The sequence below is a fragment of the Xenopus tropicalis genome, chromosome 10 (assembly GCF_000004195.4).
Source record: "Xenopus tropicalis strain Nigerian chromosome 10, UCB_Xtro_10.0, whole genome shotgun sequence".
NCBI classification, from domain to species: Eukaryota; Metazoa; Chordata; class Amphibia; order Anura; family Pipidae; genus Xenopus; species Xenopus tropicalis.
In genome coordinates, this window is record NC_030686.2 from 12,780,565 (window position 1) to 12,807,173 (window position 26,609).

General features: G+C 48.0%; 1 long non-coding RNA gene across 1 annotated transcript; it reads right to left on the reverse strand.

Moving 5' to 3' along the window:
• Positions 1-465: 465 nt before the first annotated feature.
• LOC116408076 lies at positions 466-25,046 on the reverse strand. Its single transcript, XR_004220721.1, has 2 exons — positions 24,622-25,046; positions 466-2,159 (listed from the first exon to the last, which is right to left on the reverse strand). It is a non-coding gene; the product is annotated as an uncharacterized LOC116408076 (long non-coding RNA).
• Positions 25,047-26,609: the final 1,563 nt, after the last annotated feature.

The following is a 26,609-nucleotide window of genomic DNA, read 5'->3' on the forward strand; positions in this document are numbered from 1 at the left end:
CAGCATAGGGCAGGCAGAGTATGGCACACACAGGGCAGGCAGAGTAGGGAAGGGGAATATATGTCAATATAAGTAATTGGTCATGACAACTCCAAGATGAACAGTTTGTAATGTAATTATGTACAGAGATACAATGCTGGAACTGCTCATACAGTCTGTGTAAGGTGTGAATAGGTGAACAATGCAGGGGTCTGAGCCTGAGGTCTTACAGATATAAACAATACAGGGGCATACAGGTGTAAACAATACATAGGTTTACAGCCTGAATCTGAGATGTGAATAATGCAGGGGGCAGTTAATCTCAGTACTGATACCATTTAAAGCTTACACAAAGGTAAGCAGTCACACCAGCCAGACAGGTTGGGGGCCACACAAAGGGAAGGGAGGCTGCAGAGGGAAGGGGGGCAGCACTGACCGAGAGCAATCAAGTCTAAAAGATGGTGGTGGGGTGGACAGGAATTGGAGACATCAAAGGAGAAATGGGAACAACCCTCCGAATATGCCAACAGCATAGTGTATAGTGTAACACCATAGGAATACCCCTATACAAGGCAGATATAATAGTATAGTATTAATGAAAATGGTATTGGGGAAGGACATGGAAGTTATTATGTTGGATGTTTTACATACAAATGCAGACCAATACAGATCTATGTGTTGAGTAGAGCTTACTGACACAGAGGCAGGGGGTTTACATTGAACTCTTCTACAGTGTTTATATATTTAGGTATCGCTGCTAATCTGGCACATTTGGGGTTCAGGGAAACCCAGTAAAGGTGACTTGCTTGACCAAGTTCTCTAATGCAATAGTAATACATAAGGTTTTTTAAAGCTGGTCATACAGGTATATGTTTAGTTTATGTGAATAGGTCAGTATAGGTTGTGTGTGCTGGGTTCACTTGGAAGGGTTGAACTTGATGGACTTTTGGTCTTTTTTTCAATCCAATTTTACTATGAGATCTGCTTGTTTAATATCAGGCAGATCTGATCCATGGCCCAGGGACCAACAATCACATTATACAATGGGCCATAGAAGACCTGTTGAACGAGGACCATTATTCATTGGGATTTTTAATCCTGACTGATAGGTATGTGGGCAATTGTTTGCCCAGATAATAATTGGGTAAGCCCTACCTGTACATACCTACCTACCATAAACAAGCCAATAAGCTGCCAACCAGGTCATGAGGGGCCACCCTTTGGCAGCTGTTATCAATCTGCATATGACCAACTTTACTCTAAAGACATTATAGGGGTCATTTACCATGTCCAAAGTTCGGGCACAATCCACCATGTTTTTTGCACTTTGCACTCTGCTCTGCACATATAATAATTTACACAGAAGAAATATATATGCCTGCGTATAGCAACACTGTATTTATGAGGGGCAGGTGGAGGAAGACACATAGGCCCCCCTCATTCAGATGTGCACAGGGTCGGACTGGCTTGGTGGGATAATGGTGTTATGAAAAACCCAGTTGGCCCCACTGACCCAGACCTGATCACTGCCTGCCCTCCCTTGTTAGCTCACTGGGAGTCCAACCTCAAGGGCCCCCCTTGTGAACTAAAGAGCTCTCCCCCCGGCACCCAAGCTTGCACTGCCCCCCAAGGTGCGTGGCTTCGTGGCCCTCCTCCCTAATTATGCCCTGTGATCTGGTCCATCTGAAGACAAGGGGCCACTGGATTTTTTCCTGGTGTCCCACAGACCCCGGACAGAAGTGCTCTTTGAATGAGCCCTAAGGGGTGAGATTTTGCACCTTGTTTTTCTCTCTTTGATAAACAGACAATCTGGAAAAGTATTTCAGTTTTAGTGGGAATCAGCGTTTCTATGGGACGGTACTGGAGGTCCCTGTACTTTGGTTGTTTTGCAGAGGCCTTGACTCGGTACATAAACAGCACTTGTGTCATTTCCAGGAAAATTTAAACTTTGTGCAGATAAACAGATGCTGGCCCATTCCATTTTCTGTCCTCGCGGGGGGGTATCTCCGTACATGGGGACTGCTTCCCATTACAGGCAAAATGAACAAGGGAACTTGGGAATCATGTGATGAGGAGCTCCGTGTCCTGGTTAACCCGACTGTTGCTCAAGAATTCCAGAATTCAAAGGTTTCAAAGTTGTTATTTTGTACGTTCTGTTCTTTTTTTCCTTTGTCCTCAGTCTTAATGTTAATTCATAAAACAAAAGGGAGAGAATAAAGTCATAAAAGACCTTAGGGCTCATGTACAAATGCAGTGCAACATACAGAATGCAACCATTGGCTCACTAGGCCACAACTTACTTACCCAAATGTAGCACAGGTCAGGGCCACCATTAATAATCATAGGGCCCCACACTACTAAGCAGGACCAGGGTCGGACTGGGCTCTAGTGGGCCCCGGCGGCCCAGACCCGACCCTTGCCACCGCTCCCCCTGCCTGACCGCTCCTCCCCTGACGCGTTAAATGTACACACTTAGGGGAGGACGTCAGGTGGGGGACCCTGCGAGGGGGATTAGGGGGGCCCCTGTAGGGGGTGCGGGGTTAGGGGATGCGGGGGTACCTGCAGGGCCCCCGGTGGGCCCTTCACCCCCATCCGACCCTGAGCAGGACCCTCCCCCTAGGGGGCTCCAATGATTAGTCACTGGTCACCTGGGTGGTGCTCTGGGTGCGGGAACCTTCCCAAAAAGTAAAATGGGGGCCCAATTGGAAAAAAAAGCCCCTTGCATGCATAGCTACACCCCTGATCTACCAAACACCACCAACAATCCACCCAGATCCCACTCCCTGTAAACCATCCCTTCTGCAACCTTGGGGTAATGCCCTGACTCCAGTACCCTCCGGATGGTGGCCCTGAGCAGAGGCCCTGTGGATAACCCTGACTTTGCTTAAGGCCAGTGCCGTCCAACTTGTAGTGGCCAATTATTTCTCATATACCACGTTTGATGGGCAAATTAAAAGAAAATAATGATGTCATACAGTCAAGTCTGTGGAGCCTTTGAGCAGACTGTAGGCCGTAAAAATCCTATGGAGTGCCACATTCAGCCCCCGGGCCTTTAGTTGGACAGCCCTGCTCTAGACAAACCTGCCACCCATTACATCTAATCCATCAGGGCGGGGTGCCAGAACTATAACAGGCCCAGTGAGTTCTTGACAGTTTTAATACTGTATTTGCCCAGTTTCAATACATGCTCATTGCCCCAAACATTTGGGGGTCCACAAAGATTTTACTGTAATTTCTTGTTACTCCACTCCCTATTGTAGCTTCTATTGTTACTATCTTAAGAGGTTTGACTTCCTACTTTATATATATATATTGTGGTATCTATTGGGGTCCTACATGGTCTCTATCAGGCTTAGGCCCACCAGTCCTAAAGATGGCAATGGTTAATAGCTAGTGCAGAATATTACATTAAATAGACAGCTAGATGGTAGGGCCCTGTGAGATGGTACAGAAATGCCTGGGGGCCACAGCACAATCTAGTCTGCAAGTCAAGTCTGCAACTGGGTTTCATTTCGCTATCACAAGACTATTACAGACTATTATTACACTACGTGGGACTTTATCCTGTAGCTGCTGCCTTAGGTGGATACGTTGTAGCTGGCTATAATCAGCTTTCATTGTATTCTCCAGTAGGAAACACCTTCTGAAGATGTCTCCAAGTTGCCACCAAAGAAAGAAAAGCTCCTTCTTGACACCAGCATTGTAATCAGGATTTCCCCCATTCTCCTGCCTGGCCTGCCCCTATCCCCCCCTTGTGACATCATCACCAGACCCCCAAGTAATGTCACTGCCCCCCCAAATTTGAAGGCCGATAATCTAAAGGAAAAAAGGTTGCAACCCTATGTCTACCAGTACAGCTTTGGGGAGAGAAATTCTACAGATCCCTACCACCTCTTTCTGGTGGAATTACACCATGAATCTTCCACACCTAAATAGTGCAAACCTGTTTGTGCATACAGTTCTGCAGCCCTTGTACTCTATAGGGTTTATTTATTAACACTGGAGACAAACATCCCCTGTTATATTACCCACAGCAACCAATCAGCAATTCAATTTGAACGGTCACCTACAGGTTAGAAATCAAAAGCAAAGATCTGATTCGTTGCTATGGGCAACATCACCGGCGATGTTTGTCTCCAATGTTAATAAATACACCCCTATGACTCACCTACTATATAATATGACTTACATCCTGCAGTTTCTGCTTTGGCACCATTATCTTAAGGTGAGGTTTTATACTCTACGTGAGTAAATGGTGATCTAATCCCAGAGAACAGGCCCTCGGGTCACCCTGTATAGAAACAAGCAACAGTATGAAGGCATTCTGCAAGGGTTCTTGTCATCTCCTGGATGTTCCGTGCAAGAATGTATGAAACATGACATTTTTTGAATATCTTAACTCAACCTGAGCGAGTACGTTACAATTTATATTGAAACATTGCCAAAAGGGGGCCGAATGTGTAGGAAAAAGCATGTCAATAGCCACATGAACTTCTTTCCTTAATTAATAAAACCCATGCCCTTTCCCAAAGAACAAGCCAGATGATCCGGAAAATGCTATTCCTGTAAAACTAAACGCGTGGCCTTGCAGGAGATACCCGAGAGGCCCCTGAGAATCCCAAACGCGTGTTTCTCAACAAAATACTATTTATTCTCAAGAATGTGAGATTTCTGGTCCGCCTGCAAAAATATTTGTGGGACAGGCCCCGGCTGTTACTATGGGCACTAGTGCAAAACACGGGAACACACACGGCAACACGTATGAAAGGAAAGCATAGAGGAACAGAGGCCTATATATAGGCCCAGGTATAGGGTTTACAAATAAAATATAGACGCCCAAAGATCAAACGCACAATGAAAATCCACAGACTCCAACGGTGGTGACAAAGAGAATAGACATATGGAAGTTGGAGCTTCAGAGGAAGGACCTGGATGTAACAGACAGGACAGAAATAGTTCAGAGAGGGGCTGGAGGCCCACGGGGGTGATCTACTAATGACAGAGTACAGAGACCATTATGGACATAAGTCTCATTCAGCCCTATCAGAGCTACGTCAGACCCGTCAGTGTTGATTTGGTAGAGCCCTTGATGGATTGCTTCACAAACAAGAAACGAGACGCGGCTTCTCCAGACATGGCAGACTACCTTGAAATCTGCAAAGCAACGAAGGAAGGCGGCAGGCAGAATCATTGAAAGACAAAAGGCACGATGCCAGAATGACTATCAGTAGGATGCTGCGTAGATACAAAGAGCGCCACTTAGGCACGAGTGCTGAACCGCAGGAACAAAACAAAGTACACGGCCAGTTCCATTGGTTTTATCACATGCCATGTGTATAGTGAGAAAGGTCACACAAACCTCACACTCTGGGGGAATGACTTGATACTGTATGAGTGTATCTGAGCAGGACCACTCTACACAATATCCCATTATTACAGCCCATGGAGACCCTCAGTTCCAATGGCCTAAAATCCATATACTGTATAGCCTCTTGCCTTGTCCACTACAAATAGCAGCTACTAACCCCCCTGTGGGACATAACAGCAGCCTAAAGCAGCCGTCAGTCACAGCTATATAGCTTGTTCTACAGAAATCACACAGTTGTAAAAACTGCTATGACTTTATAACAAGTGTTATTGCAGGTATAATTCAACTTTATTTTGTAGTTTCAGAGAACTATGAAACTATATTGAAAGATAAAAATGAGTCAAGAATGAGCAGGCCAATAAAGCTGGGCATTTGATCCAGGGAATAACTGCATTATATGTGTCTTCTTTAGCATGGCCAAAAATGTACTATGTACTAAATGTAATGTAATATTTACTAATTGAAGTAGTAGTAGTTCCCATAATAGCACTGAGGAAGGGACTGAGGTAGTGCCTTAAGTAGCAGTGGGGGGATAATAGTCTCTAGGAACAGACTGGGGCTGTGGGATAGCAGGTATAGTAGGGAGAGATGGTGCCTATAGTAGCAGTGGGGGGATAATAGCCTCTGGGAAGGGACTGGGGCTGTGGGATAGCAGGTATAGTAGGGAGAGATGGTGCCTATAGTAGCAGTGGGGGGATAATAGCCCCTGGGAAGGGACTGTGGCTGTGGGATAGCAGGTATAGTAGGGAGAGATGGTGCCTATAGTAGCAGTGGGGGGGATAATAGCCTCTGGGAAGGGACTGGGGCTGTGGGATAGCAGGTATAGTAGGGAGAGATGGTGCCTATAGTAGCAGTGGGATAATAGCCTCTGGGAAGGGACTGGGGCTGTGGGATAGCAGGTATAGTAGGGAGAGATGGTGCCTATAGTAGCAGTGGGGGGATAATAGCCTCTGGGAAGGGACTGGGGCTGTGGGATAGCAGGTATAGTAGGGAGAGATGGTGCCTATAGTAGCAGTGGGATAATAGCCTCTGGGAAGGGACTGGGGCTGTTGAATAGCAGGTATAGTAGGGAGAGATGGTGCCTATAGTAGCAGTGGGGGGATAATAGCCCCTGGGAAGGGACTGGGGCTGTGGGATAGCAGGTATAGTAGGGAGAGATGGTGCCTATAGTAGCAGTGGGGGGATAATAGCCTCTGGGAAGGGACTGGGGCTGTGGGATAGCAGGTATAGTAGGGAGAGATGGTGCCTATAGTAGCAGTGGGGGGATAATAGCCTCTGGGAAGGGACTGGGGCTGTGGGATAGCAGGTATAGTAGGGAGAGATGGTGCCTATAGTAGCAGTGGGAAGTATAACTTCCAGTACCTAACAACTGCCAATTGCTGTTTGGGGTTTCTGGGAATTGTAGTTTAACAAAAAAGCCCAAAAAGTCTGTCTTGCCTGAGGCACCCCCACACAAGACAGACCAATATATTACAGCAGTTACTTCTTGAAACCAACTGTTTACCCTTTACAAGAATGTGGTTCGACAGCCCAGAAAGTTTTAACAAATACCGTCAACAGGCTCTTGGAACAGCCCCCCCTGATTCCCTCAGGCCCCGCACACCTTGAAGTAATTAGAAAATTAGCAGAATGGCCACATGCCGATGTCACCGGAGAGCAGTTAACTTCGCTTGGATAACCATCTGCTCACCTTTCCCATAAAGAAGCCGTTGGCTTGAATCAGCAGGAATCTCACTGCACAAACTTTGTCTGGAAATCAGTTCACTTTTACTGCCCAAGGCAACCAGCAGAGTTCTAGCTGCATATAACAGTACTGAGTACCTACCCATAACCATGAGGGGAATCTACAGGAACACTGCGGCAGAAATAACCTGACTACTTTTGGCATTGGCAACTGCTCAGCCGAGCAAGATGGAGCAGAGCATTAGATGCATCTGGGCTGGGGGAAGAGGTTTCAACATGTTCCTTCTAGCAGGGACGTTTCTAGTTGGTGGCATAGCAAAATGTGTGGGCATAAGTATGTAGTCTGTAGATCAGTGATCCCCAACCCCAACAGAGAAAATAATTTAAACATGAAATAAACCCAATAGGGCTGTTCTGCCCCCAATAAGGGGTAATTATATCTTAGTTGGGATCAAGTGCAGGTACTGTTTTATTATTACAGAGAAAAGGGAATCATTTAACCATTAAATAAACCCAATAGGACTGTTCTGCCCCCAATAAGGGGTAATTATATCTTAGTTGGGATCAAGTACAGGTACTGTTTTATTATTACAGAGAAAAGGGAATCATTTAACCATGAAATAAACCCAATAGGGCTGTTCTGCCCCCAATAAGGGGTAATTATATCTTAGTTGGGATCAAGTACAGGTACTGTTTTATTATTACAGAGAAAAGGGAATCATTTAAGCATTAAATAAACCCAATAGGACTGTTCTGCCCCAATAAGGGGTAATTATATCTTAGTTGGGATCAAGTACAGGTACTGTTTTATTATTACAGAGAAAAAGGAATCATTTAAGCATTAAATAAACCCAATAGGACTGTTCTGCCCCCAATAAGGGGTAATTATATCTTAGTTGGGATCAAGTACAGGTACTGTTTTATTATTACAGAGAAAAGGGAATCATTTAACCATGAAATAAACCCAATAGGGCTGTTCTGCCCCCAATAAGGGGTAATTATATCTTAGTTGGGATCAAGTACAGGTACTGTTTTATTATTACAGAGAAAAGGGAATCATTTAACCATTAAATAAACCCAATAGGGCTGTTCTGCCCACAATAAGGGGTAATTATATCTTAGTTTGGATCAAGTACAGGTACTGTTTTATTATTACAGAGAAAAGGGAATCATTTAACCATGAAATAAACCCAATAGGGCTGTTCTGCCCCCAATAAGGGGTAATTATATCTTAGTTGGGATCAAGTACAGGTACTGTTTTATTATTACAGAGAAAAGGGAATCATTTAACCATTAAATAAACCCAATAGGGCTGTTCTGCCCCAATAAGGGGTAATTATATCTTAGTTGGGATCAAGTACAGGTACTGTTTTATATATCCTTGGGGGACCTACAATGCATTTCCAGGAAGTCACTTGCATACAATTGGTGTCTGCAAACTATTTCATGTTCAGAACATCCTTTATCCTACAATTTCAGTCTGAATATTAGGTTTAGATTGTTGCATATAAACCAGGGGTGGCCAATACGTCGATCGCGGTCCACCAGTCGATCCCCCGAGGATTCCTGGTGGACCGCGATCAAGCCGGGGATGCGTGTTGTTCCGGTCGTTCGCAACCGGACTGAGTCTGGCAACCCCTGATTTAAACGAACGATCAATATCCAAACATTCGGTGGAAGAAGACTAAAATCTGAACGTGTTTGACCACCTTTACTCTAAGAAGAGCCTCCTGTAAGCCAGCAGTCTACATGGGGCTACCAAACATCCAATCACAGCACTTATTTGACATCCCCAAAGAATTTTTCATGCTTGTGTGGCTCCCCAACACTTCTGAGTGTGGCTCATGGGTTAAAAAAAGGTTGGGAACCCCTGCTCTAGATCAGGTCTGTCCAGCTGGTGGCTCTGGAACAAATATGGCTTTCCAAAGGATTTTTTTTAAGGTCCTTTGACATGTCCACAATCTTAATAGACCTTTTTGCATGTGGATAATTGGCCAAAGACATGGAAATTCTTGGACAGCAAAGGTTAAACATGTGATTTCAATTTTTCACGTCATTCTAATATGGGGCTGTAGGGTTGGGGTGATTTCTGGAATATGATGCTGGATTAACTAGGAAAGAAACAGAAGGAGCCCCCTAATATACAATTGCCCTAGAGAACAAGAACAAAAAAGGAGAACACAAGGAGCCTAGAGAGGATGTAAGGAAGCAGCCAGGGCTGCGTATCACTAACTTGAGCATACCAAGAGATTCTCAGAAGCTAGTTTTGTCTGAAGAAGTCTGAGTCCACAATGTTTTTTTAGATGTGTCTCCATCTTATCTCCTTGTTATGCTGTGCAGTAATGCTTGGTTATCTGTTAATTTAAGCTTTTTATTGGAGACATGTTCTTTCTTGGTTCCACTTTTCTGTAGGCTACATTTCAGTCAACTGGTGTTATGTTCTCTGATGTAGCTTTCCTGTTACAAAGCTCTGGCTTCTGCTCATGGCAAAATACAATAATATATACTAATTGTATATAAGTGCAAGAAGAGCTTATTGTATTACCTATAAATGTGCAAGGCTATGGGGCACATTTACTAACCCACGAATCTGAATCCGAATTGGAAAAATTCCTATTGGAAAACAAACATTTTGCGATTTTTTCGTCGCCGTTACGATTTTTCGGAAATTGTCGCGACTTTTTCGTAACCATTACGACTTGCGCGAAAAGTCACGACTTTTTCGTAACCGTTACGACTTGCGCGAAAAGTCGCGATTTTTTCGTATTGAGGCCTCCCATAGGACTCAATGGCACTCTGCAGCTCCAACCTGGCCCAAGGAGAGTCCCCCATAGGGCTCAATGGCACTCTGCAGCTCCAACCCGGCCCAAGGAAAGTCTCCCATAGGGCTCAATGGCACTCTGCAGCTTCAACCCGGCCCAAGGAAAGTCTCCCATAGGGCTCAATGGCACTCTGCAGCTCCAACCCGGCCCAAGGAAAGTCTCCCATAGGGCTCAATGGCACTCTGCAGCTCAAACCCGGCCCAAGGAAAGTCTCCCATAGGGCTCAATGGCACTCTGCAGCTCCAGCCCGGCCCAAGGAAAGTCTCCCATAGGGCTCAATGGCACTCTGCAGCTCCAACCCGGCCCAAGGAAAGTCTCCCATAGGGCTCAATGGCACTCTGCAGCTCCAACCTGGCCCAAGGAAAGTCTCCCATAGGACTCAATGGCACTCTGCAGCTCCAACCCGGCCCAAGGAAAGTCTCCCATAGGGCTCAATGGCACTCTGCAGCTCCAACCCGGCCCAAGGAAAGTCTCCCATAGGGCTCAATGGCACTCTGCAGCTCCAACCCGGCCCAAGGAAAGTCTCCCATAGGGCTCAATGGCACTCTGCAGCTCCAACCCGGCCCAAGGAAAGTCTCCCATAGGACTCAATGGCACTCTGCAGCTCCAACCCGGCCCAAGGAAAGTCTCCCATAGGGCTCAATGGCACTCTGCAGCTCCAACCCGGCCCAAGGAAAGTCTCCCATAGGGCTCAATGGCACTCTGCAGCTCCAACCCGGCCCAAGGAAAGTCTCCTATAGGGCTCAATGGCACTCTGCAGCTCCAACCCAGCCCAAGGAAAGTCTCCTATAGGGCTCAATGGCACTCTGCAGCTCCAACCTGGCCCAAGGAAAGTCTCCCATAGGGCTCAATGGCACTCTGCAGCTCTAACCCGGCCCAAGGAAAGTCTCCCAGAGGGCTCAATGGCACTCTGCAGCTCCAACCCGGCCCAAGGAAAGTCTCCTATAGGGCTCAATGGCACTCTGCAGCTCCAACCTGGCCCAAGGAAAGTCTCCCATAGGGCTCAATGGCACTCTGCAGCTCTAACCCGGCCCAAGGAAAGTCTCCCAGAGGGCTCAATGGCACTCTGCAGCTCCAACCCGGCCCAAGGAAAGCCTCCCATAGGGCTCAGTGGCACTCTGCAGCTCCAACCCGGCCCAAGGAAAGTCTCCCATAGGGCTCAATGGCACTCTGCAGCTCCAACCCGGCCCAAGGAAAGTCTCCCATAGGGCTCAATGGCACTCTGCAGCCCCAACCCGGCCCAAGGAAAGCCTCCCATAGGGCTCAATGGCACTCTGCAGCTCCAACCCGGCCCAAGGAAAGTCTCCCATAGGGCTCAATGGCACTCTGCCGCTCCAACTCGGCCCAAGGAAAGCCTCCCATAGGGCTCAGTGGCACTCCAAGGAAAGTCTCCCATAGGGCTCAATGGCACTCTGCAGCTCCAACCTGGCCCAAGGAAAGTCTCCCATAGGGCTCAATGGCACTCTGCAGCTCCAACCCGGCCCAAGGAAAGTCTCCCATAGGGCTCAAAGGCACTCTGCAGCTCTAACCCGGCCCAAGGAAAGTCTCCCATAGGGCTCAAAGGCACTCTGCAGCTCTAACCCGGCCCAAGGAAAGTCTCCCATAGGGCTCAATGGCACTCTGCAGCTCCAACCTGGCCCAAGGAAAGTCTCCCATAGGGCTCAATGGCACTCTGCAGCTCCAACCCGGCCCAAGGAAAGTCTCCCATAGGGCTCAATGGCACTCTGCAGCTCCAACCTGGCCCAAGGAAAGTCTCCCATAGGGCTCAATGGCACTCTGCAGCTCCAACCCGGCCCAAGGAAAGTCTCCCATAGGGTACAATGGCACTCTGCAGCTCCAACCCGGCCCAAGGAAAGTCTCCCATAGGGCTCAATGGCACTCTGCAGCTCCAACCTGGCCCAAGGAAAGTCTCCCATAGGGCTCAATGGCACTCTGCAGCTCCAACCTGGCCCAAGGAAAGTCTCCTATAGGGCTCAATGGCACTCTGCAGCTCCAACCCGACCCAAGGAAAGCCTCCCATAGGGCTCGATGGCACTCTGCAGCTCCAACCCGGCCCAAGGAAAGTCTCCCATAGGGCTCAATGGCACTCTGCAGCTCCAACCCGGCCCAAGGTAAGTTTCCCATAGGGCTCGATGGCACTCTGCAGCTCCAACCCGGCCCAAGGAAAGTCTCCCATAGGGCTCAATGGCACTCTGCAGCTCCAACCCGGCCCAAGGTAAGTTTCCCATAGGGCTCGATGGCACTCTGCAGCTCCAACCCGGCCCAAGGAAAGTCTCCCATAGGGCTCAATGGCACTCTGCAGCTCCAACCCGGCCCAAGGAAAGTCTCCCATAGGGCTCAATGGCACTCTGCAGCTCCATCCCGGCCCAAGGAAAGTCTCCCATAGGGCTCAATGGCACTCTGCAGCTCCAACCCGACCCAAGGAAAGCCTCCCATAGGGCTCGATGGCACTCTGCAGCTCCAACCCGGCCCAAGGAAAGTCTCCCATAGGGCTCGATGGCACTCTGCAGCTCCAACCCGGCCCAAGGTAAGTTTCCCATAGGGCTCGATGGCACTCTGCAGCTCCAACCCGGCCCAAGGAAAGTCTCCCATAGGGCTCAATGGCACTCTGCAGCTCCAACCCGGCCCAAGGAAAGTCTCCCATAGGGCTCAATGGCAATCTGCAGCTCCATCCCGGCCCAAGGAAAGTCTCCCATAGGGCTCAATGGCACTCTGCAGCTCCAACCCGGCCCAAGGAAAGTCTCCCATAGGGCTCAATGGCACTCTGCAGCTCCAACCCGGCCCAAGGAAAGTCTCCCATAGGACTCAATGGCACTCTGCAGCTCCAACCCGGCCCAAGGAAAGTCTCCCATAGGGCTCAATGGCACTCTGCAGCTCCAACCCGGCCCAAGGAAAGTCTCCCATAGGGCTCAATGGCACTCTGCAGCTCCAACCCGGCCCAAGGAAAGTCTCCTATAGGGCTCAATGGCACTCTGCAGCTCCAACCTGGCCCAAGGAAAGTCTCCCATAGGGCTCAATGGCACTCTGCAGCTCTAACCCGGCCCAAGGAAAGTCTCCCAGAGGGCTCAATGGCACTCTGCAGCTCCAACCCGGCCCAAGGAAAGCCTCCCATAGGGCTCAGTGGCACTCTGCAGCTCCAACCCGGCCCAAGGAAAGTCTCCCATAGGGCTCAATGGCACTCTGCAGCTCCAACCCGGCCCAAGGAAAGTCTCCCATAGGGCTCAATGGCACTCTGCCGCTCCAACTCGGCCCAAGGAAAGCCTCCCATAGGGCTCAGTGGCACTCCAAGGAAAGTCTCCCATAGGGCTCAATGGCACTCTGCAGCTCCAACCTGGCCCAAGGAAAGTCTCCCATAGGGCTCAATGGCACTCTGCAGCTCCAACCCGGCCCAAGGAAAGTCTCCCATAGGGCTCAAAGGCACTCTGCAGCTCTAACCCGGCCCAAGGAAAGTCTCCCATAGGGCTCAAAGGCACTCTGCAGCTCTAACCCGGCCCAAGGAAAGTCTCCCATAGGGCTCAATGGCACTCTGCAGCTCCAACCTGGCCCAAGGAAAGTCTCCCATAGGGCTCAATGGCACTCTGCAGCTCCAACCCGGCCCAAGGAAAGTCTCCCATAGGGCTCAATGGCACTCTGCAGCTCCAACCTGGCCCAAGGAAAGTCTCCCATAGGGCTCAATGGCACTCTGCAGCTCCAACCCGGCCCAAGGAAAGTCTCCCATAGGGTACAATGGCACTCTGCAGCTCCAACCCGGCCCAAGGAAAGTCTCCCATAGGGCTCAATGGCACTCTGCAGCTCCAACCTGGCCCAAGGAAAGTCTCCCATAGGGCTCAATGGCACTCTGCAGCTCCAACCTGGCCCAAGGAAAGTCTCCTATAGGGCTCAATGGCACTCTGCAGCTCCAACCCGACCCAAGGAAAGCCTCCCATAGGGCTCGATGGCACTCTGCAGCTCCAACCCGGCCCAAGGAAAGTCTCCCATAGGGCTCAATGGCACTCTGCAGCTCCAACCCGGCCCAAGGTAAGTTTCCCATAGGGCTCGATGGCACTCTGCAGCTCCAACCCGGCCCAAGGAAAGTCTCCCATAGGGCTCAATGGCACTCTGCAGCTCCAACCCGGCCCAAGGTAAGTTTCCCATAGGGCTCGATGGCACTCTGCAGCTCCAACCCGGCCCAAGGAAAGTCTCCCATAGGGCTCAATGGCACTCTGCAGCTCCAACCCGGCCCAAGGAAAGTCTCCCATAGGGCTCAATGGCACTCTGCAGCTCCATCCCGGCCCAAGGAAAGTCTCCCATAGGGCTCAATGGCACTCTGCAGCTCCAACCCGACCCAAGGAAAGCCTCCCATAGGGCTCGATGGCACTCTGCAGCTCCAACCCGGCCCAAGGAAAGTCTCCCATAGGGCTCGATGGCACTCTGCAGCTCCAACCCGGCCCAAGGTAAGTTTCCCATAGGGCTCGATGGCACTCTGCAGCTCCAACCCGGCCCAAGGAAAGTCTCCCATAGGGCTCAATGGCACTCTGCAGCTCCAACCCGGCCCAAGGAAAGTCTCCCATAGGGCTCAATGGCAATCTGCAGCTCCATCCCGGCCCAAGGAAAGTCTCCCATAGGGCTCAATGGCACTCTGCAGCTCCAACCCGGCCCAAGGAAAGTCTCCCATAGGGCTCAATGGCACTCTGCAGCTCCAACCCGGCCCAAGGAAAGTCTCCCATAGGGCTCAATGGCACTCTGCAGCTCCATCCCGGCCCAAGGAAAGTCTCCCATAGGGCTCAATGGCACTCTGCAGCTCCAACCCGGCCCAAGGAAAGTCTCCCATAGGGCTCAATGGCACTCTGCAGCTCCAACCCGGCCCAAGGAAAGTCTCCCATAGGGCTCAATGGCACTCTGCAGCTCCAACCTGGCCCAAGGAAAGTCTCCCATAGGGCTCGATGGCACTCTGCAGCTCCAACCCGACCCAAGGAAAGCCTCCCATAGGGCTCGATGGCACTCTGCAGCTCCAACCCGGCCCAAGGAAAGTCTCCCATAAGGCTCAATGGCACTCTGCAGCTCCAACCCGGCCCAAGGAAAGTCTCCCATAGGGCTCGATGGCACTCTGCAGCTCCAACCCGGCCCAAGGAAAGTCTCCCATAGGGCTCAATGGCACTCTGCAGCTCCAACCTGGCCCAAGGAAAGTCTCCCATAGGGCTCAATGGCACTCTGCAGCTCCAACCCGGCCCAAGGAAAGTCTCCCATAGGGCTCAATGGCACTCTGCAGCTCCATCCCGGCCCAAGGAAAGTCTCCCATAGGGCTCAATGGCACCCTGCAGCTCCAACCCGGCCCAAGGAAAGTCTCCCATAGGGCTCAATGGCACTCTGCAGCTCCAACCCGGCCCAAGGAAAGTCTCCCATAGGGCTCAATGGCACTCTGCAGCTCCAACCTGGCCCAAGGAAAGTCTCCCATAGGGCTCAATGGCACTCTGCAGCTCCAACCCGACCCAAGGAAAGCCTCCCATAGGGCTCGATGGCACTCTGCAGCTCCAACCCGGCCCAAGGAAAGTCTCCCATAAGGCTCAATGGCACTCTGCAGCTCCAACCCGGCCCAAGGAAAGTCTCCCATAAGGCTCAATGGCACTCTGCAGCTCCAACCCGGCCCAAGGAAAGTCTCCCATAGGGCTCAATGGCACTCTGCAGCTCCAACCCGGCCCAAGGAAAGTCTCCCACAGGGCTCAATGGCACTCTGCAGCTCCAACCCGGCCCAAGGAAAGTCTCCCACAGGGCTCAATGGCACTCTGCAGCTCCAACCTGGCCCAAGGAAAGTCTCCCATAGGGCTCAATGGCACTCTGCAGCTCCAACCTGGCCCAAGGAAAGTCTCCCATAGGGCTCAATGGCACTCTGCAGCTCCAGCCCGGCCCAAGGTAAGTTTCCCATAGGGCTCAATGGCACTCTGCAGCTCCAACCCGGCCCAAGGAAAGTCTCCCATAGGGCTCAATGGCACTCTGCAGCTCCAACCCGGCCCAAGGAAAGTCTCCCACAGGGCTCAATGGCACTCTGCAGCTCCAACCCGGCCCAAGGAAAGTCTCCCACAGGGCTCAATGGCACTCTGCAGCTCCAACCTGGCCCAAGGAAAGTCTCCCATAGGGCTCAATGGCACTCTGCAGCTCCAACCTGGCCCAAGGAAAGTCTCCCATAGGGCTCAATGGCACTCTGCAGCTCCAGCCCGGCCCAAGGTAAGTTTCCCATAGGGCTCAATGGCACTCTGCAGCTCCAACCCGGCCCAAGGAAAGTCACCCATAGGGCTCCATGGCACTCTGCAGCTCCAACCCGGCCCAAGGAAAGTCTCCCATAGGGCTCAATGGCACTCTGCAGCTCCATCCCGGCCCAAGGAAAGTCTCCCATAGGGCTCAATGGCACTCTGCAGCTCCAACCCGGCCCAAGGAAAGTCTCCCATAGGGCTCAATGGCACTCTGCAGCTCCAACCCGGCCCAAGGAAAGTCTCCCATAGGGCTCAATGGCACTCTGCAGCTCCAACCCGGCCCAAGGAAAGTCTCCCATAGGGCTCAATGGCACTCTGCAGCTCCAACCCGGCCCAAGGAAAGCCTCCCATAGGGCTCAATGGCACTCTGCAGCTCCAACCTGGCCCAAGAAAAGTCACCATACTGAAGCTTGAATGAATCCGAAACTTTCGTACTCGGCGCAAAAGCTACGAAAAAGTCGCGACAATTTGCGCAAGTCGTAACGCTCCGAAAAAGTCGTGACATTTTGCGAAACATTCGCAATGGCTATGAAAAAGTCGTGAAAATTTTGCGAAAAATCGCAAAATACCGATCATTAGGGAAAAAACGCATTCGGACGCATTCGGCCCGTTGTGCATTAGTAAATGTGCCCCTAAGTGTTGAAGCCTACTCTCCATAAGCATGTATCATATAAGATTGCTAGCCCTGCAAACAGCCACCACCAACTTTACCCTCAGCTTGTGTGGTACAACCAGGCAGAATAAATTAGCTCATGTGCTTCGGTCAGTAGTTCCTAAATTATAGGCGGCTTGGAGCAGTGGTGGAGAGGAAATTTTAGCCTGAAGTCCAGTTAGGGTGAGAACTGGAGAGAATAGGCATTTGCTTTTCTAGATATTCTCAAAACCCCAGCTTGAAGGCCAGTTTAGGGTCAGAATGGGAGCGAATATACATTTGCTCTTCTAGATACACTTGAAAGCCCAGCTTGAAGACTGGTTATGGTAAGAACTGGAGATAATAGTCATTTGCTCTTCTAGATACACTTGAAAGCCCACCTTAAAGGTCAGTTAGGGTGAGAACTGGAGAGAATAGCCATTTGCTCTTCTAGATACACTTTAAAGCCCAGCTTAAAGGTCAGTTCTGGTGAGAACTGGAGATAATAGACATTTGCTCTCCTAAATACACTTGAAAGCCCAGCTTAAAGCTCAGTTAGGGTGAGAACTGTAGTGAATAGTTATTTGCTCTTCTAGATACACTTTAAAGCCCAGCTTAAAGGTCAGTTCTGGTGAGAACTGGAGATAATAGACATTTGCTCTCCTAAATACACTTGAAAGCCCAGCTTAAAGCTCAGTTAGGGTGAGAACTGTAGTGAATAGTCATTTGCTCTCCTAGATACACTTGAAAGCCCAGCTTAAAGCTCAGTTAGGGTGAGAACTGTAGTGAATAGTCATTTGCGCTTCTAGATACACTTGAAAGCCCAGCTTAAAGCTTAGTTAGGGTGAGAACTGAAGAGAATAGTCATTTGCTCTTCTAGATACACTTGAAAGCCCAGCTTAAATGTCAGTTAGGGTGAGAACTGGAGAGAATTGTCATTTGCTCTTCTAGATACACTTGAAAGCCCAGCTTAAATGTCAGTTAGGGTGAGAACTGGAGTGAATAGTCATTTGCTCTCCTAGATACACTTGAAAGCCCAGCTTAAAGCTCAGTTAGGGTGAGAACTGGTGTGAATTGTCATTCGCTCTTCTAGATACACTTAAAAGCGCAGCTTAAAGTTCAGTTAGGGTGAGAACTGGAGAGAATAGTCATTTGCTCTCCTAGATACACTTGAAAGCCCAGCTTAAAGCTCAGTTAGGGTTAGAACTGGTGTGAATAGTAATTTGCTCTTCTAGATACACTTGAAAGCCCAGCTTAAAGCTCATTTAGGCTAAGAACTGGAGAAAATAGACATTTGCTCTTCTAGATACACTTGAAAGCCCAGCTTGAGGCTCAGTTAGGGTTATTTTCCTGTACCTGTTTCCATTTCATGAGATAAGGTGGACCATGACCAAAGGTTGGACCTTCATGGAAGGACTTAAAGAGGGGCCTAAACAAAGGCTGGGCCTTTAATTGGGATCTTAACTTAAAAAAAGAGTTTGACAATCACTGGCTCAGGGGCACTCAGACCCGCATCTCAATAACATGTAGTTAAATACAGAAGAACAATGCCAATATGCAAGTGCCCTTAGGCCGGCACTGATTAGTGTAAACACATTATTGAGACTTTCACATTCTGCAAGATATGGCCCTATCAGTTATTTGTATAGCAGCTGGAGAACTTTCTCTGTAGTTTATGATACATATTCTGTATAATGTTTACCCAGTTTATCTCTCAATTAAAAACAGATAAGGAATAAAACCAAGCAGCCAACAAAGGCAAGGGTTGCTCTTTTGGAACCATTACTCTGTTGAAATAAGAATAAAATATTCACTGCCTGAAAGAGACACAAAGGATAAAGCAAACGGATCTTTCCACTGATATCCCCATCCCCCGATCTTGTAATCTTGTATATTGTAGCCTTGTAGCGCTTTATAAAGTTATACATATATATATATGTATTATTCCCTGTTAAACCTAATATAAACCTATCGGAATTGTTCTTTTAACAGGAAGGCAAGCTGCAATATTCATACTGTACATTCCATAGAATGAGCTCTGTGATGTAAGTTGGTGAGTAATGAGAGAACAAAGTGTAATTGGAGCTCTGTCCCTTTAAATTTGCAAAATGAAGTCCATAGTAAGTGCCATATTTATGTTTCAGTCTCCAGAGGCACAAACAGCCCCCCAGCCCAATAAATAGTGACTGTCTGTGGCACCTTACAGCCCCCCTGGCATTCCCAGTACCCAGAGGCACAAACAGCCCCCCCAGCCCAATAAATAGTGACTGTCTATGGCATCTTACAGCCCCCCTGGCATTCCCAGTACCCAGAGGCACAAACAGCCCCCCCAGCCCAATAAATAGTGACTGTCTGTGGCACCTTACAGCAGCCCCTCTGGCATTTGCCAGAACCCACAAGATTGCCAGTCCAGGTCTGTATCTATCCTTCCCTCCTTCATAGTGGAGAATTATCAGATCTGGACTGGGATACAAAATAGTCCCTGGCATTCCCAGTACCCAGAGGCACAAACAGCCCCCCCCCAGCCCAATAAATAGTGACTGTCTGTGGCACCTTACAGCCCCCCTGGCATTCCCAGTACCCAGAGGCACAAACAGCCCCCCCCCCCAGCCCAATAAATAGTGACTGTCTGTGGCACCTTACAGCCCCCCTGGCATTCCCAGTACCCAGAGGCACAAACAGCCCCCCCAGCCCAATAAATAGTGACTGTCTATGGCATCTTACAGCCCCCCTGGCATTCCCAGTACCCAGAGGTACAAACAGCCCCCCCAGCCCAATAAATAGTGACTGTCTGTGGCACCTTACAGCAGCCCTGGCATTCCCAGTACCCAGAGGCACAAACAGCCCCCCAGCCCAATAAATAGTGACTGTCTGTGGCACCTTACAGCCCCCCTGGCATTCCCAGTACCCAGAGGCACAAACAGCCCCCCAGCCCAATAAATAGTGACTATGGCACCTTACAGCCCCTCTGGCATTTGCCAGAATCAGAAGGTTGCCAGTCTGGGCCTGCTTTCATTCAATCTGAACAATCAGACCTGACTCACATTTATCCAAGAAATGTTCAATAGGGCTCTGCACAGGGCCATCAAGTTCTTCCACTTCCATCTCAGTAAATCTGTTCCATAAGGACCTTGCTGTATACATGAGGGCATTGCTTTGCTGTACAGAGAATTGTTAAGGCTGCCATTGTATGATTTAGTGTTAAGGTCCCCATACACGGGCCGATAGTAGCTGGCGATATGGGTCCGTTAGACTGATTCGGCAGCTAATTGGCCCGTGTATGGGCACTACCGACGGGCCTGCCCGACCGATATCTGGATTTAAATCGGCCAGATCTCGATCGGGCAGGTTAGAAAATCTACTCAGATCGGGGACCGCATCGGCTCGTTGATGCAGTCCCTGGATTCTCCCGATATCGCCCACCCGTAGGTGGGGATATTGGGAGAAGATCCGACATCGCCAAGCGAGCGGATCTGCCAGTGTATGGGGACCTTTACTTTTGCTGGCAATAAAAGCTGTGGCTTTAATAGGGGTGTCTATATACCTTTGGCCATATAGTGCACCATACCTCAGACTGCTTGACCCCGCTACCAATAATGCCGTGATACATCCCTTAATTGCTAGACCATGCCCTTCTGGCTTACTGAAATCAGATTATTAAATGGTGAGCCAGGAACCCTTTTATACAAACACACTGAACCCTTAATATTTCCATTAGACAAATTTACAGGAAAACAACAAGAAACTACAGTAGGCTTTTAATAACCACATTGTCTCTAGGCATAACAATGTACAATATAAGATCTTGCTGAAGGTAAAACAGCTGCACAGTAGAAACCTATTAACCATGATGACTGAACTAGAATTCTAACCCAAATCAATCCACGGAAGGAAAGAGTTTGCTATGGATGGCTAAGCAAGGGCCACGGCTCAATGAACCCTAGTACCAATTCCCATCGTTTTGGCAACATCTGTCTAAACAGAGAGGTAGCACAGACAATATCAGGAATATGCCAATTGTCGCAACCCGCTGTAGGAACCTGAGGACTACAGTCACCTTTAGCTGGCAATCTGTGAATTCTAGCAAATACCAGAGGGGCTGCTGTAAGATGCCATAGAAAGCAACTATTAAGTGGGATAGTGGAGGCTGTGTACTTGGAATGTCAGGGCCTATTTTGGCTCTTAGTCCAGACCTGGGCTGGTGGTAGCTTTAGGGTTCTCCAGCAACAATGCATGATTTAGCAGGATGGACACAATGGCATGAAGTACAACTATTAGTGCATGGAGCTTGTTTGGATGCAATAACTTTTATTGAATGGCATAAATCAGGGGTCCTCAAACTACGGCCCGTGGGCCGTATCCGGATCCCAGGGTAATTTACCCGGCACCCCGCTGCATCCTCCGTGGGGGAGCTGCAAGGGAGGACGGACGGCGCGAGGACTCAGCGTTAAGTGGGAGGGAGGAGCTGGGAAGACGGATGGAGTGGGGGTAGATGGAAAAGATAGGACTCAGCCGGCAGAGGGAGGACTCAACGGAGCGCGGGAGCGTGGGGGGGGGGGGGTTCTGGAAGAGAATGCTGGAGTGGGCCATAGTTTGACGGGGGTGAACGTGGTGGTCCAACCCCCCAACAGTCTGAAGTGCCATTGAACTGGCCCCTTGGTAAAGAAGTTTGAGGATCCCTGGCATAAATAAACACGTTTGTGTCCATTTGTGGCCACTTTGTGGCCTTAAAAGTCCATCAATGTGCCCTGATGTACACTACTATAGCTGAATCCTGAATAAAGAGTTTCAGCCGTGACACTGGTTGGAGAACACTGCAGGTGTTCATTACTAGTCCGTGACCAGTGTTGGACATCAAACACACCAGCCCTTGATGACACCATGTTTTTTTACTGTAAAACAAGTAACTGTGACCCATCATACAATTTCAGCAATAAGGCTGCATTTTTTTCCTCCCCATTGTCCACCCTTGGCAGCCAAATGCTCTACTCACTGTAGAACAGGGGTCCCCAACCTTTCTTACTCGTGAGCCACAGTCATATGTTAAAACACTTGGAGAGCAACACAAGCACCATAAAAGTTCATGGAGGAGCCAAATAAGGGCTAAGATTGGTTATTAGGAGCCTCTATGCACCCTATCAGCTTACAGGGGGCTTTATTTGGTAGTAAATCTTGTTTTTATTCAACTAAAACTTGCCCCCAAGTCAGGAATTGAAAAATAACTCCCTGGTTTGGGGGCACTGAGAGCAACATCCAAGGGGTTGGGGAGCAACATGTTGCCCCTGAGCCACTGGTTGGGGATCACTTCAGTAGAAGATAAAACTCCTAACCTGGTTTAGGTACATCAGCCTGGGCCACTCAAGTGAGAAACCCACAGTATTCTAACAACTGGCTCAAAGAATATCTTGTATCTCTATTTCTGTCCATTCCCATTTACACTGCATTTAAAAACCTGAGAAAATAAACATTAGTCCCTTCTCTCTCAGGAATGTGTTAACAGATGCCCCGTAAAGCTTATTTCCACATCAGAGGCACTAGGGTCAGGGTGATCAGCATCCAATTATCCTGGCAACAAGGGGTATTTTGGGACTGCAGGAGGAAACTGGAACATCTGGAGGAAATCCTTCCAAACACGGAGAGAAAAAATTCAGACAGTTGATGCCCTGATCTGAACTGAACAACAGACCCCAGCATTCCAGCACTAACTACTGTGCCATCAGTAGAGTTCAATTTGATTCCCAAAACTCCAGAAAGTATTATTATTATTATTACCATTTATTTATAAAGCGCCAACATATCCCGCAGCGCTGTACAATAAGTGGGTTTCATACATTGGACATACAGAGTAACATATAAAGCAATCAATAACCGATACAAGGGGTGAAGAGAGCCCTGCCCAAAAGAGCTTACAATCTACAAGGAGAAAGTATCTCATAAATACTACTGGGAGGGATAATGTGCCTAGTTACACATGCTTTGTAAAGAGTTCTGTAATGGGTTGGTGCTAAAGAATAAAAATTCAAGGAGGTTTGAGAAGGATACAGTATGTAAAATGACACATATCTTCCTTAGAAAAAAAAAAGTTTGTGAACATGTTCGCGAACTTACGCCAAAACCCGCGAATATTCGCGAACTTTGCGAACCCCATAGACTTCAATGGGAAGGCGAACATTAAAAACTAGAAAAGTCATTTCTGGCCAGAAAAATAATTTTAAAGTTGTTTAAAGGGTGCCACGACCTGGACAGTGGCATGCAGGAGGGGGATCAAGGGCAAAAACTTCTCTGAAAAATACTGTTGGCACAGAGTTGCGCAAAAAACGCAAGCTATTCTAGCGAAACTACGCGGCTTTTTTGCTATGTCGCGCTAAACACCATGAAAACGGGATTTGCGGAAAAACGCCATGTGTGACTTGTGCGGCGTATTGTACAATACTTTTGCGACGATAAAAACTGCGGCGGTAAACGCGGCGCAAACCCAAACTCTGAACATACGCTGAAAGTTCGCGAACATACACGTTCGCGAACACCCGATGTTCGCGCGAATTTGTTCGCCGGCGAACAGTTCGCTACATCTCTAATCTTCCTTTCAATAGGACATGCTTAATAATATTATCCATAGAAAGCCAGTCCTGTCTGTCATGCTTGGCGTGGGTTACTGCAGCATCCTATAGGCTGAAGAGCAAATATACACAGTACTTCTGCCTATAGGAGGATTATGTGGATCCCATTACAGCAGTGTTGGTGAGCCGCACAAGTATGAAGAAAATTCATTGGAGAAGCCAAATAAGGCCTGTGATTGGCTATTTGGTAGCCCCATGTGGCTGTTGAGCTGCAGGAGGCTCTGCTTGGAGTAAAACTGTGTCTCTGGGCTTCCAAAACTTGTCTCCAAGCCAGAAATGTAAAAATGGCACCTACTTTGGGGCTACTGGGAGCAACATCAAAGGGGTTGGTGAGCAACATGTTGCCCCCGAGCCACTGGTTGGGGATCACTTACAAGATGATGTAAAGACCAAGCTTTATCCTCGGGATAAGAAATTCATGTCTGTTCCCCCCTGTATCAGACTGGCACACTGGGTATCAAGTGGGTTCAGTCTCAGAGAACCAATCTGATGCCTGTAGTGGAGAAGAGAAATGGGTGTAAAGGAGAAAAGAAAATGAAGAACAGATAAAAGGGTAGAAATGGCCATAAAAGCCGAGAATAAACAGAAAGGTTTGGAGAAAAGAACTGGAACAGACACAGTAGGTCTTTGTGTGTGCTCCTTGCACCCCAATATAAATTTGTTAAAGGGGAACTCCACCCAAACACAACTTTTTGAAAAGTGAACATAATTTCAAGCAACTTGCAAAATGCATCAGTTATGGAATATGCAGCCTTTTCATGATTTTAATGTAATAATATGGTTTGGAACAGTTCCCTAAGCCCCGCCTCCTGTTCCCCTGCTGATATGGCTACTTTGTGACTCAAATAAACTGTAACAGTAGTCGTCTGTCCTCAGCCTGCCTTCAGCCTGCCTCCTCCCAATCCCACAATTCCCTGCTGCACATGTGATGTCAATAAGGAAAGGAACATCCCAGTGCAATGCATTGTGGGTTATGTAGTTCCTGCATGCTGTCTGTAAGCTGTGGAGAAGTTATTACTATTTATAACATCAATGTTTTAGTCCCTCCTCCCCTGCCAGGATTTCAAATGGCGCAGAAAGAGCAGAACTGTTTTGCAGCTGGATTACAGCATATAAAGATGGTATTTATTCATACTTATTGAAGCTACAGGTTACAGGGATAGGTATATTAGGGGTTTCTGTGTTGTGTGGGGGTCTTTAACAAATTTTGGTTTGGAAGCCGGAGTTCCCGTTTAAGGTTGGAATCCTTGATAAAAAATGCTTCTTAGCAATGGAATTAGCCAGCACTTACCAACTTTGTTTGCGTTTGATATTAGGTGCCTGTTACACGTTGTCCACACTTGTAGTAGATAAGTAAAAAGTCACGGCACCGTCCAGAATATAAAATGAAAAATCCTTTATTGCCAACAAAAGGCTTTGATCTGTAACAATGTAACGCGATGTCTCAGGTCTGAACGCTGCCCCATTGTAGAAGGGCTTCAGTTCCATTTGCTATAGGACTTCTATATGTTATGATATATAATAATATACCATTGGGTAAGTGGTTTTATAAAGTGACTTGTCTTCAGAAGGATCTGTCTAGAGACTGAACCACCGCAGCTAATCTGATGGGGCTCTTTAATGTTTAGCCAGGACCATTGAGTGCCAAGAGAGATTTCATCACCTGGCAATGCTGTGCATGAAAGGCAATATGCAATAAACATTACCCAGAATGACTAACTTCCAAGCTGGGAGACGGCAGATTGTGTTCCAGGTAAACGATAACAAGGGTTTTATGGTTATTGAACATGGGAAAAAGATTGTAATAAATAATAGTACAGGGCTGTGGGAAATCTATGGTCTGGGTAGATGCTCAATCTGAATAGCGGTCTGAATAGATTCCAATATTTACTACAAACCTTCCTTACTAAAAAGATAAGGGATAGGAAACGTTAATAAACTGATAAATATTGCCCCAAAATCCTATAGTGAAAATATATATAATAGTGTGTATCCTCACAAAGTAATCTTTGATGATTAAAGGAGAATTCTACCCAAACACAACTTTGCAATATACATCAATTAAATAATTTGCAGCCTTTTCATGGTTTTAATGTAATAATATGGTTTGGAACAGTTCCCTAAGCCCCGCCCCCTGTTCCCCTGCTGATCTGGCTGGCTACTTTGTGACTCAAATAAAATGTAACAGTAGTCGATCCTCAGCCTGCCTTCAGCCTGCATCCTCCCAATCCCACAATCCCCTGCTGCACACATGATGTCAATAAGGAAAGGAACATCCCAGTGCAATGCATTGTGGATTATGTAGTTCCTGCATGCTGTCTGTAAGCTGTGGAGAAGTTGTTACTATTTGTAACATCAATGTTTTAGTCCCTCCTCCCCTGCCAGGATTTCAAATGATGCAGAAAGAGAAGAACTGTTTTGCAGTTGGATTTCAGCATATAAAATGTAACAGTAGTCGCCTGTCCATCAGTCTGCCTTCAGCCTGCATCCTCCCAATCCCACAATTCCCTGCACACGCGATGTCAATAAGGAAAGGAACATCCCAGTGCAATGCATTGTGGGTTATGTAGTTCCTGCATGCTGTCTGTAAGCTGTGGGTAAGTTGTTACAATTTGCAACATCAGTGTTCTAGTCCCTCCTCCCCTGCCAGGATTTCAAATGATGCAGAAAGAGAAGAACTGTTTTGCAGTTGGATTTCAGCATATAAAAATGGTACTTATTCCTATTTTTTGAAATAACATATTACAATGAAAGATATATTAGGGGTTTGTGTGGGGCTCTAACAAATTTTGGCTTGGAAGCCAGAGTTCCCCTTTAAACACCTGGACAGCCAATCACATTTATAGATGCCCAAATTGCATTGGAAGAAGGTGGAAAATTCTATTCTGGGCCAGATGATGACCTATGATATTCACTGTGATAAGTAATGAGATAAAAGACCAATGGCATTTTTACTTCTGACCCCAATTGGGTCATTTTCGATGGGAAGCCGACTCAAAAACCAAATCAAGTGCAATAATGTCAATAGAATGGAAAAATCAATGTGCATTAATGGTGGGATGCAGTTATATTATCAATATGCCAAATGGTTAAAGAAGCACAATGAACTATTGTGAAAGCCTGGGATCTGATCAGCTCCTACACTAGCCCTGATAAAGGCCTTAATCATACAGCTGTATTAGTTGAGATATGTTTGTATGAGACAAAAACACAACAGGTACATTAGTAGAAAAGTCACAGTTAAAGTCTTCCGATGCTGACACGTGGTTGTGTAAATGA